The following is a 17332-nucleotide window of genomic DNA, read 5'->3' on the forward strand; positions in this document are numbered from 1 at the left end:
TCCACGAACCAGCCCCGGACAAGCAGAACAAAATGAATGAATGAATGAATGAATGAATGAATGAATAATCTGAAATTTCAGATTCAGTGCACAATGACCTTTAGTCTATCGCATCACCATAACATGACTTTCGAGAACCTTCTCATTCGCCGTACATGGCTGTAGGAATGATCTTCCAAACCCCCTTTTAAATGTCAAATCGTAGACAATCCTCATGATGGTTAATTTCAGAGAAGATTATATTTTCAGATCCTATTGTACATGAGTGCTTCAGTTCATGATCATCCACGAAGCCCTTGTATAAACCGTTGCCTAGTTATTGCTTCATTCTCGTTCTACTTGCCTAAAATCTTTTCTGCTGACTGCTTCGCTCTCCCCCCGCTGTGCGTGCTTTCATGTTATTTCTAGCTCTTATCCCACATGAACATGAGTTTTCTGCTAGCGCTCATCTAAAAGCTATCAACAGAGCTCTGCACCCTGCTTAGCCTGCTTTGTAAACCCACAGAGAGCTTCTTAACCTTTTTTGTCACTGGAAACCCAACAGCCACATCAGTAGCCTTTCATTAACACCAAACCATTACTACGCATTTCACTGACATTATGCTGGATATCATTCAACATTAGGATTTATTATAATAAAGTGTCATGATTTTCAATGATTTTTACAATTATAGTGGTTTTAAAGTATGTTGTTTTAATGAGATGCATGGCCTGGTTTGTTGTTTACAATTTCTGGTTTTAACAGTTAGTGGTCAATTATGTTTATGTAAATAAAAAATGCAAATCAACACACGCTGATGGATGGCTGTTTTTCATGTACATATACCAGTTTTTCCTCAAGATTTTGATGCGGTTTGTACATTGCTCAAAAGATAAAAACGCATTTGAATCCTGCCATATTGACACAGGCTCATGTCACAGGGGTAAAAATGCAAAATGATGCTTTCCAAAGTAGGTTACAGCTAACGATTTTGATGGCTTCATCAAACAGTTAATCAAATGGAATAATTCAATCTTGACACAAAGCTGAAAATAACGAATCACTCATGCTTCAGATCCTGTGCTGATTACAGTATTCTAAACACAAACACACAGATTCAGTTTTACTACATTTTTTTAACTATGGTTTTACTTGAGGATTAAAATCCAAGACTGAAAATAATAAATTAAAAAATAAATAATAATAATAATAATAATAAGAAGAAGAAGAATTTTAATTATATATATATATATATATATATATATATATATATATATATATATATATATATATATATATATATATATATATATATATATATATATACATACATACATATATATATACACACACACACACAGTTTAACTCAGAATTATTAACCCCCCTGATTTATTAGCCCCCTGTTTATTTTTTTCCCCAATTTCTGCTTAACGGAGAGCAGATTTTTTAACATATTTCTAATCATAATAGTTTTAATAACTCATTTCTAATAACTGTAAAATATTTGACTAGATATTTTTCAAGACACTTCTATACAGCTTAAAGTGACATTTAACTAGGTTAATTAGGTTAACTAGGCAGGTTAAGGTAATTAGGCAAGTTATTGTATAATGATGGTTTGTTCTGTAGATAGTAGCTTAAAATAGCTTAAAGGGGCTAATAATTTTGACCTTAAAATGGTTCTTAAAAAATTAAAAACTGCTTTTATTCTAGCTGTAATAAAGCAAATAAGACTTTCTATAATATCAGACATACTGTGAAAATTTCCTTGCTCTATTAAACATAATATGGGAAATATTTAAAAAAGAAAAAAAATTCAAAGGGGAGCTAATAATTCTGACTTAAACTGTATATATTGTATATATTGTATATATATATATATATATCCTTACTTTAGATTAGGTCAGAAAACTGGATGAATTTAAGTTAATAAAGCATTTATTAACATACAAATTAACTAATAATATGTGCCTGAATAATAAATGTATAAATGTTTATTTTAATAGTTTATTAATAATTTACTTATGCATTCTGAATAAGCTTTCAAAATCAGCAACTTCTCTCAAATAACTGGTTTGTAAATGATGCAATACTTAATTTAGTAATGAAAAAATAATAATTAACAAAGTAGGAAAATACAATCGTTAAGCACATTATATTTGTGCTTATAAGTCAAGAATAGAGCATTTATGTCTGCAGTTATAAACTGCTAACTAACATCTGTTAATGTAGTGTTAATGCTTGACAGAGAATGAATTCACTATTTGCTAATGCTTAATAAATGATTCATAATGTGTAGTTATTATAAAGTGTTACCCATTGTAGTTTATTATTCAAAAAGCATGCTTATTTTGACACCTTCATTTTATTAGATTTTAAATGACTAACGATTTATTAACAGCTCGCACAACCTGTCTTTTTGGCTGTCAATATATACAAAACATGCATGCAAACATGCAGCTACTTTTTATACCTGACCTTACTGAATATGCATTTGTAGAAGTTTCCCAGTCAGACACAAGGTTTATGGGATAGGAGTATTTAAATAAATCATTCAATGCGATATACTAATGTTTGCGTTCCTCAAATCTTTAGCATTTTTAAAGCCTAAAAGAGCATGTCTTAAATGTCTTATTTTTATTTGTACAGTATATAGTAGTCCTTGTTATAAATAATGTATCTGTGCACTTCATTAATATCTAAAAATGGATTTGCCCTCAGAATCTTTAATCAAATATAATAACCTTCTCTCTCTCCTTGAATGACTTTTCTTCAATTTTAATCACATGGAGTGGCTTATGGGCGGGGCTATCAGGGCATGTCTCATTTCTGCTCTGCCTTCATCCATTCATCAGTTTTCTTTCATTTTGTAAGCCACACCCATCTTCCAACAAACCAGTTGGTTCCCAAAGGTTGAAATCATGCACTGTCCTACATTTACCCTAATTTTTTTTTCTAATTTAAGGACTGTTTCAAGTGAACGTATGTCACGATTGCAACTTTAAGCTATAGAAGATTTTTCTAGTAGAACACATTGTCCAACACATTGCTTGTTAAATATGTGATTTTTAATTTACTTCAGGAAATAAAAGATGACTTGGACCATACAACTAGGGTGAGTCATGTAATACCGGCCCAATCTTAATTCCCCAAGACAGCCTGCAATCTGTTCCCCTCACACCTGAATTGTCAAAAACATAAACAGTTGTTCAAATGTACATCTCATGGACTATCTCACGTATATACAGTGACATATAGCTTACTGTAAGTAAACATAGGTGTGCGAGAATTTCACCTTTGCATTTAAAAGATTTTTGCCATTGACTTGTGGCCACTTATATTAAGCTAGTCGATTTAGTGCATATGCCCAGTTTTTTGTGGCCAAAAAATAAGTAAATAAATAGGCCTAAATAAAATAAAATTATGCTTTTGTTCAACGTGTATATCATAACTGCTTTTATGATTTTGTTTTTGTTTGCAGAGTTAGGATGAGTCTAACGTCATTAATATTGACTATTTTCATAGCACACCCACATTCATTTGAAGTCAGAATTAATGTTTATTTTTTCCTTAATTTCTGTGTTTTCTTCTTTGAAGTGACATTTAAAGGCTTAATTAGGTTAATTAGGTTAACTAGGCAGGTTAGGGTAATTAGGCAAGTTATTGTCTACAGAACAAACCACTGTTATACAATTGAAAAATTATATAGCTTAAAGGAGCTAATAATTTTGACCTTAAAATGATTTTTGAAAAATTTGAAACTGCTTTTATTCTAGCTGAAATAAAACAAATAAGACTTTCTCCAGAAGAAAAAATATTAACAGACATACTGTGAAAATTTCCTTGCTCTGTTAAACATCATTTGGGAAATATAAAAAAAGATAAATAAATTCAAAGGGGGGTGAATAATTCTGACTTCAACTATATAAGTCTATCCCCATTTACCCTTGGTATAATAAAAATTACATCATGCCTGGTCATAGTACTGTAGGTCACCCAATCATCTGCAAATATGTGCCTTCCCATTGCTACTGTTTTTAACTTGCGTTCTCATGCAAATTGGCCCTGTTTGGTAAATCGGGCCCTAACATCCTTGTTAGGACAAATAGGCAAATTGTATTGGTCTGAAGGATAATTGAACAAAACACAATCCAAGGGTGCACATCCAATGAGCAAAAAGCTCAATGTTGGTGCACTACCACACAACAACATGAACCAAAAACCTCAAAGTAGGCACACTACAGCTCCAAAATAATTAAAAATATATATCTGAAGAGTTTAAATGCAAAAACCTCTAAATGCTGTCTGAAATTTTCCTCTAAAATTAGCATTTTTATCAGGCTCCTGTGTGTAGGTTCAGTAATATCACTTTTTATGGCAAAGAATAAGTCCTTTCCCTTGTCTTTAAAGTGAAATATCTCAACACAAACAAACATTTTTTATGGGAATTTCAGATGGCACTTCAGAGGTTTTTGTATCTGAACCCTTTATTTCTTTAAGTTCTCACCACAGCTCTTCACACTTTCTGATGAAGAGCGAGTAAGCTCAAAACGTCACCTGTGGTGAGAACTTAAATAATTAGCTATTTCTGGAACTGTAAAGTGCCTACGTTGACTTCTTTTGGTTCTAAAGAATAATTGCTAAATAATTGCTATAACTTGAAGTTATTTAAAATGACAAACAATTTTTTTATCAATAAAGATGCAATTAAAATGATTAAACGATACATGTTTAAATTATTACTAAGAGTTACGAGATCATAGTTTCTACAAATATCATTAACTATTATCATTGTTATTAACTAATGCTTCTTAATTAGAAAACTATCATGTTAGAATGATTTCTATAGCATTGTGTGATTCAAAAACAGTTGTAATGATGCTTCAAAATTCACTTTAGCATCACAAAATAAATGAAATTCTATAAAGGAAATTATTTTAAATCACAATAACATATCAAAATAAAGGCAGGCTTACATAAGCATGTAATGTGAATATATAATGCAATCAACCTGAAGTTGATACATGAGGTTCTTTGTCAAGACAAATGAGTGTGAAAACAATCCACCTGACAGGGATGACAGGATAAACTTCATTATCACATTTTTAAATGTCCTGCTAATTGCAAACTAATCGTGCGCCTTTGTTTCGAGGAAAGGTCAAACATTCACATAAACGGCAGAGAAAACAGGACAGCAGGGCTCAAAGTCAAACACTTTCACATGAACTAATTATAAATGCAAACAAGAAGGAAGGCCATATTTTTTGACACATTTCGGGAGAGTGCTGCGAATGTCATAAACACACTTCTCAGTTTGTGTCAGGAGAAATATGTCCATATGTCACAGATGTGTTTGCTAACACAAGGGTTCTTTTAAAGATTGGTCCACTTTTGTGGCCTCGTTTCTCAGAGCGAGTTCATTGCTTAGTCAGTTTTTCTGAATTTTTAACCGCTGTGCCAGCAAATACAAAATCAGCCGTCATGCTAACTCTGCCACTCTGTCACAAATATGGACATGAGGGTGACAGAGAGAAAAAAGTATTAGGAAAACGTCATACATCACTGTTAACAAACCAAAAGAGATGACCTGGTAAAAAGTCCTAAACTAGCTCATTAATTAGCTCATTATATCAAGCTTAGGTGGGTTTTGGAACCAGTTGACTGACTAGTTAAACCTGCTTCAGTTTTGTCAATGTGGGAAAATAGAAAAATTACCTTTAATTATGCATTTCTGTTTTTCTTTTTGTTTAACAGTAGCGTGATCCTGCATCACAGTTCATTATTAACAACAACAAAAGCAAAAGCCTTGAAAAAATTCCTATTAGACTTTATTAATGTTACTCAATATGATTTTTTCCTTGAAGCTTCCTTCCAGATGAGTGGGGTAATTGTGCCCTCTGCTGTTCACATCCTACATTTCTAACGCCAAAATATAATTCAAAGTTTTTTTTACAAGCACCTTATTATGTTTAGTATATTATACAGACAATTAAATTATTTACAGTATACATCAAACTATATTGATTATCTTTTATAGATTGTTTAGCTGTCAAAACATAAATCAATAAATATGGTTGTGCGTAGTGTACTGTAAACATAATATGTCTCTTCGATTCAGTTGAAATATATTTTAATTTATGTTACTTTTTACAGTGATGACAAAAATCATTACTCTAGTCTTTGGTTTCTTAGAAGTCCTTCATGCTTATTTGCTGCTTAAGCTGTATTTCTGATTACTATTAATGTTGGAAGCAGTTTTGCTGCCTTACATTTCTGAGAACAAAACCAATTTTAATACACAGATACAGTTAAAGTCAGAATTATTAGCCCCCCTCTATTATTAGCCCCTTATTTATTTTTTCCCCCAATTTCTGTTTAACGGAGAGCAGATTTTGTTTAACACATTTCTAAACATAACAGTTTTAATAACTCATTTCTAATAACGGATTTATTTTATCTTTGCCATGATGATATATAGTATACACTTATAGTACACTTCTATACAGCTTAACATGACATTTAAAGGCTTAACTAGGTTAATTAGGTGAACTAGGCAGGATAGAGTAATTAGGCAAGTTATTGTATAATGATGGTTTGTTCTGTAGACTATCTAGCTTATATAGAAAATATAGCTTAAAGGGGCTAATACTTTTGACCTTAAAATGTTTTTGTTTTTGTTTTAAATTAAAAACTGCTTTTATTCTAGCTGAAATAAAGCAAATAAACATTTAGACATACTGTAAAACTTTCCTTGCTGTGTTAAACATCATTTGGGAAATATTTAGAAAAGAAAAACAATTTCAGAGGGGGGCTAATAATTCTGACTTTAACTGTATATTGATTCGTGAGTGTGCCAGTACTTTGTATGGCCTTATATGATATTATTTATTCATTAATTGTTTTAGGCTTTAGCAAGCTGTGAGCTTTCTGTGAATAACTGCACAAATGCATATGTACAGCTGACCAATAAAAGCTAATAAGATGTAATCTCCATGTAAAAGCTGTTTATAACTGTTTTGAATGGCACACTTGGCATTGTTTAAGAATCTGGTGTAGCTGTAAAGAAAGTGATAAAAGGCTCAAAAGGAAATCATGTGCAGAAAACCTTATATGGAGATGGAGATCCTGAGCGACCTATAAGGACTATTTACTGGGGATTAAAGGTCATACTGTTGTCATCAGTGATTCACTTCTTGTATAGACAAATACTGCCATAATACCACAATATCACTCTCTTTTGACTCTCAAAGGCCAGCAACAGTAGACTTTTATTAATCTCCAAGACCCACAGTTTCCACTAAAAATCTTATGAAATCTTTATTTAAATTAGTATTTTTTTCAAATATTTGCCAAGTGCTGTTTAAAGAAGACATATTTTAAACATAATAGTTTTAATAACTTATTTCTAATAACTATTTTGTTTTGCCTTTGCCATGATGACAGCTCATTTGCTCTTTGTCTGTTTTCCTTTCAAGTCTTTAAATTTGATATTAAGCCTTGAAGGGCAAATTAATATAATTCATGGGACATATAATTCGAAAAATAAAATTCAATTGTTCATATAAAGCATAACAAAATTAAATGAATATTACTATATTAATTACATAAAATTAACCTCTGCACTGGATAAAATACTTAGGATAGCCCTGCATGCTTATAATTTGAACAAGAATATTTTTTTTTATCTAAAACATTAAATAAATGTTATAGAAAGCTAAAATTTTACTTTCTTAAGCCTCAACATAATTACATTACAAATTTTTTTGTATTTCTTAAAATATAATGCTTCAATGAATGAACTGCCGGATAGAATCTTATAATTCCAAACTGCTTTTTAGTATTAGAAAATTCTATCTACATTTCCCCTGTTTTGTTTACCCCAATTTACAAATGTAAAAGAATTTTAATCATTTACATTAAGTGTACATTTAGGGTCTCTGTCATGTTAATGTGTGAAAGAAAACTATTACACACATATTGTTTGCTGTATGGGATGCGAAATCTTTGAAGCTCAATATCTCAAAATCATTCACAGAGAGAACCTTAAAATTCCAAGGCGACAATTTGGAACTAATTTGAACTACACCAGCATTCTACCACTATTACTTAATAAATATAATATGTCTCACAAAATTAAATATTGCTATATGACTTTTTAGCATTTTCCTGTTCATCCAAAATACATGGCATTTGGCACAATCTACATCATATAAAGTGCTATAGAAATAAAAAGCTTGTCTTTTACAAAATAATTTTTTTTTTTCAGAGAAATATTTTGTCATCTAATTGCTCAAATTCTACCAGATCTTTTTGTTCTCAGAAAAAACGTATTCATTATTCATGCATAAATACTCCTTGATATCCCTGATTTACCCTTTTCTGTTCACGCTATCTTCTGTTATGGGCACATTTTTCAGTTTCTTCTGAACACTTTCAAGTCTCTACTCAAATTTTTGATAAGTTTGATACTTTTCGATTGCATTTTTATGCAACACATTGCATTCTTCATCTAATTCGGCTTGCTTTTGTGACTGTGCCGCAAAGAACTAAGACAAATTGTGATCAAAGTAAGGATCTTTCCTCTTGGCGAACGCTTCCATGTGTTCCTCCCACCTCTGCTGTTCTGTGGAACTTCAGAATGAGTCTCTTATCTCTGGTCTTATCTAATCTCCAGCAACACACTCACTGAACATCAGCACGGGAAGGAGAATTATCTCCTCTGAGGGACTTAAGCGGGACTTCAAAAACTGATCTCTAACAAAACATGTCTAATAGATTAAGAGAACCATGGGTGGTGGCAGCTCAGGGCGCTGAGCGAATAAACCAAAGGCTGCAGGTTCAAATCCCAATAGGAAATTTCACGATTACGAAAATGTATCCATCTCCACTGCACTCAAACAATAATCGGTCATTAAAATACTGTACAATGGGTAACATTTTACAATTATGGCCCCTTATGGAGACCTATAATGCAAAAATCACATTCATAAGGAGTTTAAACAGCATTGTGTGGCAATAGTGCGTGAATATTTTGGTAAGAATGTATTAATTCAATGAATATTACTATATTAATTACATAAAATTAACATCTGCACTGGATAAAATACTTAGCACAGCCCTGCATGCATTAATTAATGCATGCATTAAAGAATGTATTAATTCTATTTTTTATAATCACACTTCATAAAAACTTCATTATCATTATCCTTTTGTAAATGTCATCGGAGGGGGAAAGCCCCAGCAACTACTGACAATCTCATAGACAGCCCTGAGTGAGAAGCAGCCATTTTGAATTTGCTGTTATGTTGACGAATAGGTATTTGTAGCTCCGCCCTCTTTTATAAAAGTGCTGGATGCAAAATCTCATTTGAATTTAAAGCGGCAGTCACCAAAATGGCAAAATTTGTATCAAAGTGTAAAAAACTTTGTTTCAAAGAGTTATAAAAACATTATTTGTGTTTTTTTTTTTAGCTGAAACATCACAAACATACTCTAGGGACAATAAAGACTTATTTTATATCTTGTAAAAATGGGCATAATAGGTACACTTTAAATTCAAAATTCAGTTTTGTATACTGTATCTGTATACTACATATACCTCACACTATTTAGTTAGTCCAGTAGGTGGCAACACTGGCATTATTTATTTACTTCCCCATTAGCCACTACCAATGTGGTGGAGTCAAGCAAATAAAATGACAAATTTACATTAAATCATCAAAAAATACATTAAATCAAAACCAATACACAAACAGAAAAAATAAAACACTACCAAAACCAAATAAAAAGACAAATGAACACGAAACCATAACAAAGGACATAAATACAATGAAACATATAAAAACTTTGCAGAAAAACTTCGCAACAAGTTAATTTAAATAAATAGAACATACCCAGCAGGCACACAATGTCATAAGACGTTAGTATAAGGTTAGAATTAGGTTGTGATGTTAGGTGACCAAAATTCAATGTTTAGCCAGCGTTCAAGGACAACGTTATTTTGACATCCAATAACAACATCAAATAACATTGATATTTGGTTGTATTTAATTTGTGTTGGAAAGTGAACAAAATCCAATGTTGGGCCAAAATCTTAAACCAATGTCATAATGATGTCAAATACTGACATTTATTCGTCAGTCCAGGGGTCGCCAAAATCCAACATCTAATAGACGTCACAGTGGTAACGTCCACACAACGTCAAGCTGTAACATCATTAGACATTGATATTTGGTTGATTTTAGGTTGGACGTTGGACATTGATGTCTGCCTGATGTTAGGATCTGAAATCAACCTGATTTTCGTTTTCAAACAAAATGCAACATCTCCACGATGTTAGGGTACAACGTCAGTTTGAATGTTCTGTGCCTGCTGGGTGTGTATTTAAAAGATAGTGTGTTGCACATTTCCTTAATACTGAAATGTTTATTTTGTCAAACATTTGCAACTGCTTGTATCACTGCTTTAAAAAGGTAGAACTTTTTAAATACAGTTGAAGTCAGAATTATTAACCCCCCTGAATTATTAGCCCCCCTGTTTATGTTTTCTCCAATTTCTGCTTAATGGAGAGCAGATTTTTCAACACATTTCTAAACATTATAGTTTTAATAAATCATTTCTAATAACTATTTATTTATTAATTAATTATTTATTTAACCTTTGACATGATAACAGCACATCATATTTTAATAGATATTTTTCAAGACACTTCTATACAGCTTAAAGTGACATTTAAAGGCTTAACTAGGTTAATTAGGTTAACTAGGAAGGTTAGGGTAATTATGCAAGTTATTGTATAATGACGGTTTGTTCTGTAGACAGTTGAATAAATAAATAGCTTAAAGGGGCTAATAATTTTGGCCTTAAAATGGCTTCTAAAAAATTAAAAACTGCTTTTATTCTAGCCGAAATAAAGCAAACAAGACTTTCTCCATAAGAAAAAATATTATCAGATATACTGTGAAAATTTCCTTGCTCTGTTAAACATCATTTGGGAAATATTTAAAAAATAAAAAAATTCAAAGGGGGGCTAATAAATCTGACTTTAACTGTAGAACTTTGGTAGAACTTTTCACATAAAATTGCCATTAACAGGGACTACTAAAGAGAAATGTTAAACTTAAATTACTGTAAAAGCAGTAAATATTCCTAATATTGCCAAAATGGGAAACACAGCAGTGCTTTCAAATTAGTATTGCGTAATATTATTGTCACATATTTATTTTGGAGTCTTCTTTATTGTCTTTTCCAAACAATCATTACTGAAGTTCTCTCTATTAGAATATGAAGTGCTCTGGCTGTGCAGTAATGCACTGAGCACTTTGATTAAGGTCTATATGAGGAACATTTTATGCAAAACAAATGAGCTGCGCTAGTTGCCATGGAGACTCAATCAACATTGAAGTCAGTTTCTAAATGGAAAATCTTTAATTACAAAAAAAAAAAAATCTCTTTCAATCAGTAATTTCTTTGCAGACTTGAGCAGAGTTGGACCAGACTGCACTTCATGGAAAAAAGTTGTTTTTTTTAACCCACTCCGAGTGTTTATTGAGCAAGTGCATCAGTGCTGAGAGATCCTCAAGCTTTTAATGTGCAGATATTGGATGTCTACAGTGTTGAGATGAAGCACGAAAAGAAACAGATCTGAAACTGCGTCAGGGAAAGGGGAGAAAAAAATTCTAAAGACAGTTTTACCAAACGCAACTGATAACGAGATGCAAATTTGTAGAACAAAGGATTATAGTCCATAGGGGAGAGCTGATACTAGCAGAGAGTGAGAGAGAAAGAAAGAGATACTGTGCTATGAAAGTGATAGCTTTCATCAACTTTTGGCTATGCTTGGAATACTAGCTTACATACTCCTTATTGAATAATAAGAAATGGAACTGTAAAAAAAATGGAACTGGTTTACACTACCTGACAAAAGTCTTGTAGCCTATCCAAGTTTTAGAAACAGCAAATAATAACTTGACTTCTAGTTGATCATTTGGTATCAAAAGTGGCTTATATGAAAGGCAAAGGCCTATAGATTACGCTTATTTTACCAAAATAAAATATGATCAAGCCTTGATTTTTAATTATTTCATTAGGACAGTAAGGTCTGACTTTGCTTAGACAAAAGTCTTGTCACTTAACAGAAATAATGTACAGTATAGAATATAAAGTCATGGTGCAGTGGAAAAAGAATGAATATTGTGTATGACTCCCATGAGCTTGGAGGACTTCATCCATACATCTCTGCAATGACTCAAATAACTTATTAATAAAGTCATCTGGAATAGCAAAGAAAGCGTTCTTGCAGGACTCCCAGAGTTCATCAAGATTCTTTGGATTCATCTTTAATGCCTTTTCCTTCATCTTACCCCAGACATGCTCAATAACGTTCATGTCTGGTGACTGGGTTGGCCAATCCTGGAGCACCTTGACCTTCTTTGCTATCAGGAACTTGGATGTGGAGGCTGAAGTATGAGAAGGAGCGCTATCCTGCTGAAGAATTTGCCCTTTCCTGTAGTTTGTAATGTAATGTGCAGCACAAATGTCTTGATACCTCAAGCTGTTGATGTTGCCCACTCTGCAGATCTCTTGCACGCACATTAAATGTAACCCCATTCATTCATTCATTCATTCATTTTCTTTTCGGCTTAGCCCCTTTATTAATATGGGGTCGGCACAGTGGGATGACTCGCCAACTTATCTAGCATATGTTTTACACAGCGGATGCCCTTCCAGCCGCAACCCATCACTAGGAAACATCCATACACACTCATTCACACACATACACTACGGTCAATTTTAGCATGCCCAATTCACCTATAACACATGTCTTTGGATTTGTGGGGGACACTGGAACACCCGGAGGAAACCCATGCGAACATGGGGAGAACATGCCGAATATAACCCCAAACCATGATTTTTCCTTCACCAAACTTGACTGATTTTATGAGAATCTTTGAGTATTTGTGATGATTGGGATGCAGTTCAACAGATGATTCATCAGAAAACTCTACCTTCCCAATGATCAACTAGAAGTTGAGTTATTATTTGTTGCTCTTAAAACTGTGATCGACGACAAGACTTTTGTCAGGTAGTGTATACTGTAGATGAATCCTCACTGCTTGTTTGAATAATTTTTTGTATTCAGTCGTTCCAGTAATTTTACAGCAATATACTTATTTATGTGTTACTCATATCCAAAAGTTACTACCATTTCCATGCTGCCAATGGAATTAAAGCAAATTTGTTAAAATTCTATCAGCTTGTGAAGGTAAGATTGAAATTACTGATGATGCATTTCAACTCAATAAATTGTATATTTTTGTATTTTTACAAGTTTACAGATCTTTTACATTCACAAACAGGCATATTGCTACACGAGAAAGGTAAAATCCAAAAAAACACAAAAGTAGTGGTTCTCATATAGTGGATTATGACCCAGAAATGGATCACAGGTGTGTCCTAAAAACCTCATACACAAGCAAGATTAAAAAAAGCAAGATTTAAAAAACAGTACTTTTACGTTTGATTACAAGGAGGATTTGTGCAGAGCGACCTTAAGGCTTTGTTTAAACTTTAAAGGGGACCTATTATGCAAAAAAAAAACACTTTTATAAGGTGTTTAAACACAGTTGTATGCAACAGTGTGGGAATATAGACAGCTTCTAATGATAAAAATGTATTATAATCACACTTCATAAATGCAGAAACTCTTTGATTGACATTTTCCCTTTGTGGCATCAGAGGGGGAAAGCCCCACCCATTAGTGATGACCTCTCGCTCATTAGCATAAGACGTTAGTCTTGCTTTTGAATCTGCCACTATGCTGAAACACAGGCTCTGTAACTCTGCCCTGTTTTGAAAGGAGCACAATCTTATTTGAATTTAAAGCGACAGTCAGAAATGGTAGAATTTGATTCTAAACTAAAAAGAGGCAGCTTCAAAGAGTTATAAAACATTATTTGTGGGGTAATTTTGAGCTAAAGCTTCACATACACACACTCGGGACATCAGAGACTTGTTTTACATCTTGTAAAATGGGAAATAATAGGTTTCCTTTAAGAAAAAAAGTTATTGTTAACTCAGTCAAGGATAGTTCATGTTTTAATTAATTAATTCATTTTTTTCAGTTTAGTCCCTTTATTCATCATGGGTCGCCACAGTGCAATGAACCACCAACTTATCCAGCATATGTTTTATGCAGCGGATGCCCTTCCAGCTGCAACCCATCACTGGGAAACATCCATACACACTCATTCACACACATACACTACGGACAATTTGGCTTAACTTTGGACTTGTTGGGGAAATCAGAGCACCTGAAGGAAAACCACGCAAACACAGGAGTCACGTTTTAAAAAGATAGAAAAAAAGAGAGAGACCTGCCATCTTTCCTTTCTCCACAGAAGAAGAAAAAAAATCACTTAAAAAACTTTCTAATTTTTTTTTTAGGGGGTTTTCACCTTTATTTGATAGGACAGTAGAGAATATTGACAGGAAAGCATGGGGAGCAGAGAGAGAGAGGATTGGCATAGGACCGCGAGGCAGGAATTGAACTCAGGTCGCCGTGAGCACCAGAGTGCATGTGTCGACGCACTAACCACTACACCACTGACGCCGACAAACTTTCTAATTTCTAATTTACTAACTTACTATCAGTTTCTAATTTAATTTGTTAGTAGGGCTGTGCGAATAATCATAATCGAATCGCAATCACAATTTGAAAGGTTGCGATTAGCTAATCGCAAGAGGCTGCGATATGAAATGTATATTATTTAACTTCCCCCACCCAGAGCAAATGCGTGACTCCTGTCTCTGTGTGTCAGTCTAACTAGCCAATTGAGTGAGCACTCTTGCTTCCTCTCGCTAAACTATGCGGAACACCCACAATAAAAAAACTAATGTGCAAACGAGTGGAATGATGGCATCTGCCGCTTCAGATCATAAATAGATGAATTAATATCAAAGAAAAACAGCACATGAGTAATATGGGAATATTTTGGTTTCAAAGTCACAGACACCAAACAAAACTAATTTGAAAGAGCTGTCGCAGAATTGTTGCCACAGAAAAGCACTACAGGCGGCTATGTGAGGAGCGTCTTGCTAAAAAGTCAGCTAAAAGTACTGCCATTGACACTCAATCTAGTAGCAAGCAAGTACAATGTCAGAGTTGTTTGTTAATATAAGTTAATATCACTCACTGCATTTTAGCATTAAAAGCTACAATACAGAATATTGACCTGAAGCTAGACTACAAAATTAAATTGCACATCACATCGAAATTGTAATATCTGTCCAAAGAAATTTGCAATTAGATATTTTCCCCAAATCACACAACCCTAACTCACTAGAATGCAAACTTCCGAAAACAACCTTAGCTGCTGTACTGCATGTCAGTTTATTCTACTAACCCTAACCTGACAGTCTTCTAATACCCTAATGAGAGTCAGCTGGCACATAGTCAATACAATGTCTAACGGGACCGTCAAAATAGTGTGTAACCAAACGCAGTCCCATTAAATTTCCATGTAAGACTGATGCAAACATTTTTGGCTGAAATCTTTGCCTCCGCACTGGGCCTAAGGCGACTGAAGCAATCAGGCACTGTGTACGCTAACGCTGCTCATTAGCAGGATTAATTAAGAGCGCTTTTGAGGGTATTTGCCTCAGAGACCGAGGAGCCGGCGAGGACTCCAGAATAAAGAGATGTGGGATGAAAACATCACAGATGAGTAAGGAGGTCATGGAGAAACGTAGACTGACAGTATACTGTGACTGAGTTCAAAGGACGACTGTAATGTTCATGCTAATGTTAAGTGACTCATGCGTCACACTCAGGTATGGCGTGAGACTGTAATGCGCGCGGCTCTGGAAGTATTTATTAGAGCTGCCAGTCAAGGGAGCCGAGTTTCAGGTACGGTTTAATGTATTTCCACTCCATAGATTATTGAAAATGGCAGTGCATGGAGAGTGCTCAGGCGGAGAGAGCTTCTTACAGAGGAACATCAGACATTTAAAAACATATTTTTATTCTCTGAAATATCACTTCAAACTGTTTCCACCTCACACTGTTCACCACACACTTAAAAAACCCTGTGAACTGACATTTAGCAATTCTATTATTATTATTTTATAACCTGCATGTTCTGATTTCATTTAAAAAATGGGGTTTTAAAGTAAAATTACACTCACTGGCCACTTTATTAGGTACACCTTAGTCCATATTCACATGATAGCATCACGCAGTTGCTGCAGATCTGTCGACTGCACATCTATGATGCGAATCTCCCATTCCACCACATCCCAAAGGTGCTCTAATGGATTGACATATGGTGACTGTGGAGGTCATTTGAGTACAGTGAACTCATTGTCATGTTCAAGAAACCAGTCTGAGATGATTCGCGCTTTATGACATGACGCGTTTTCCTGCTGGATAGAAGATGGGTGGTCATAAAGGGATGAAGATGGTCACCAACAATATTTAGGTAGGCTGTGGCATTGACACAATGCTCAGTTGGTACTAATGAGCCCAAAGTATGCCAAGAAAATATCACCTACACCATTACACCACCACAAGGCAGGATGGATCAATGATTTCACGTTGTTGATGCCAAATTCAGACCCTACCAGCCGGATGTTGCAACAGAAATCGAGACTCATCAGACCAGGCAACACTTTTCCAACCTTCTATTGTCCAATTTTGGTGAGCCTGTGTAAATTGTAGCCTCAGTTTCCTGTTGTTAGCTGACAAGCGTGGCACTCGGTGTGGTCTTCTGCTGCTGTAGCCCAAACGCCTCAAGGTTGGACGTGTTGTGTGTTCAGAGATGCTCTTCTGCATGCTCTTCTGTTGTAACAAGTGGTTAATTGTGTTACTGTTGCCTTTCTATCAGTTGGAACCAGTCTGGCCATTTTCCTCTGACAATTCCCTGGATATTTGATCTTTTTTGGATCATTCTCTGTAAACCCTAGAGATGGTTGTGCGTGAAAATCCCAGTAGATCAGCAGTTTCTGAAATACTCAGCCCAGCCTGTCTCGCACCAACAACCATGCCATGTTCAAAGTCACTGAAATCCCCTTTCTTCCCCATTCTGATGCTCAGTTTGAACTACAGCAGATCGTCTTGACCATGTCTACATGCCTAAATACATTGAGTTGCTGCCATGTGATTGGCTGATTAGAAATTTGCATTAACAAGCAAATGGACAGATATACCTAGAAACAAAAGTGGCCGGTGAGTGTACTGTAGGTCCAAATTTTGGATTTGGGGGAACTGGTATTAACACATGGTTAAATCTTATACTTTTATACTGTACATGCACACTGTTGAAATGCTGGGTTCCAATCAATTGATTTGTATT

At 34.3% G+C, this 17332-nt stretch overlaps 1 protein-coding gene across 2 annotated transcripts in view; it reads right to left on the reverse strand.

Annotated features, from left to right (window-relative positions):
* The window catches only part of plppr2b (phospholipid phosphatase related 2b), a 100879-nt gene that overhangs the window by 52638 nt on the left and 30909 nt on the right, over positions 1–17332 (reverse strand). The window lies entirely within an intron of this gene.

This window comes from Danio aesculapii, chromosome 6 (assembly GCF_903798145.1).
Source record: "Danio aesculapii chromosome 6, fDanAes4.1, whole genome shotgun sequence".
Classification (NCBI taxonomy): domain Eukaryota; kingdom Metazoa; phylum Chordata; class Actinopteri; order Cypriniformes; family Danionidae; genus Danio; species Danio aesculapii.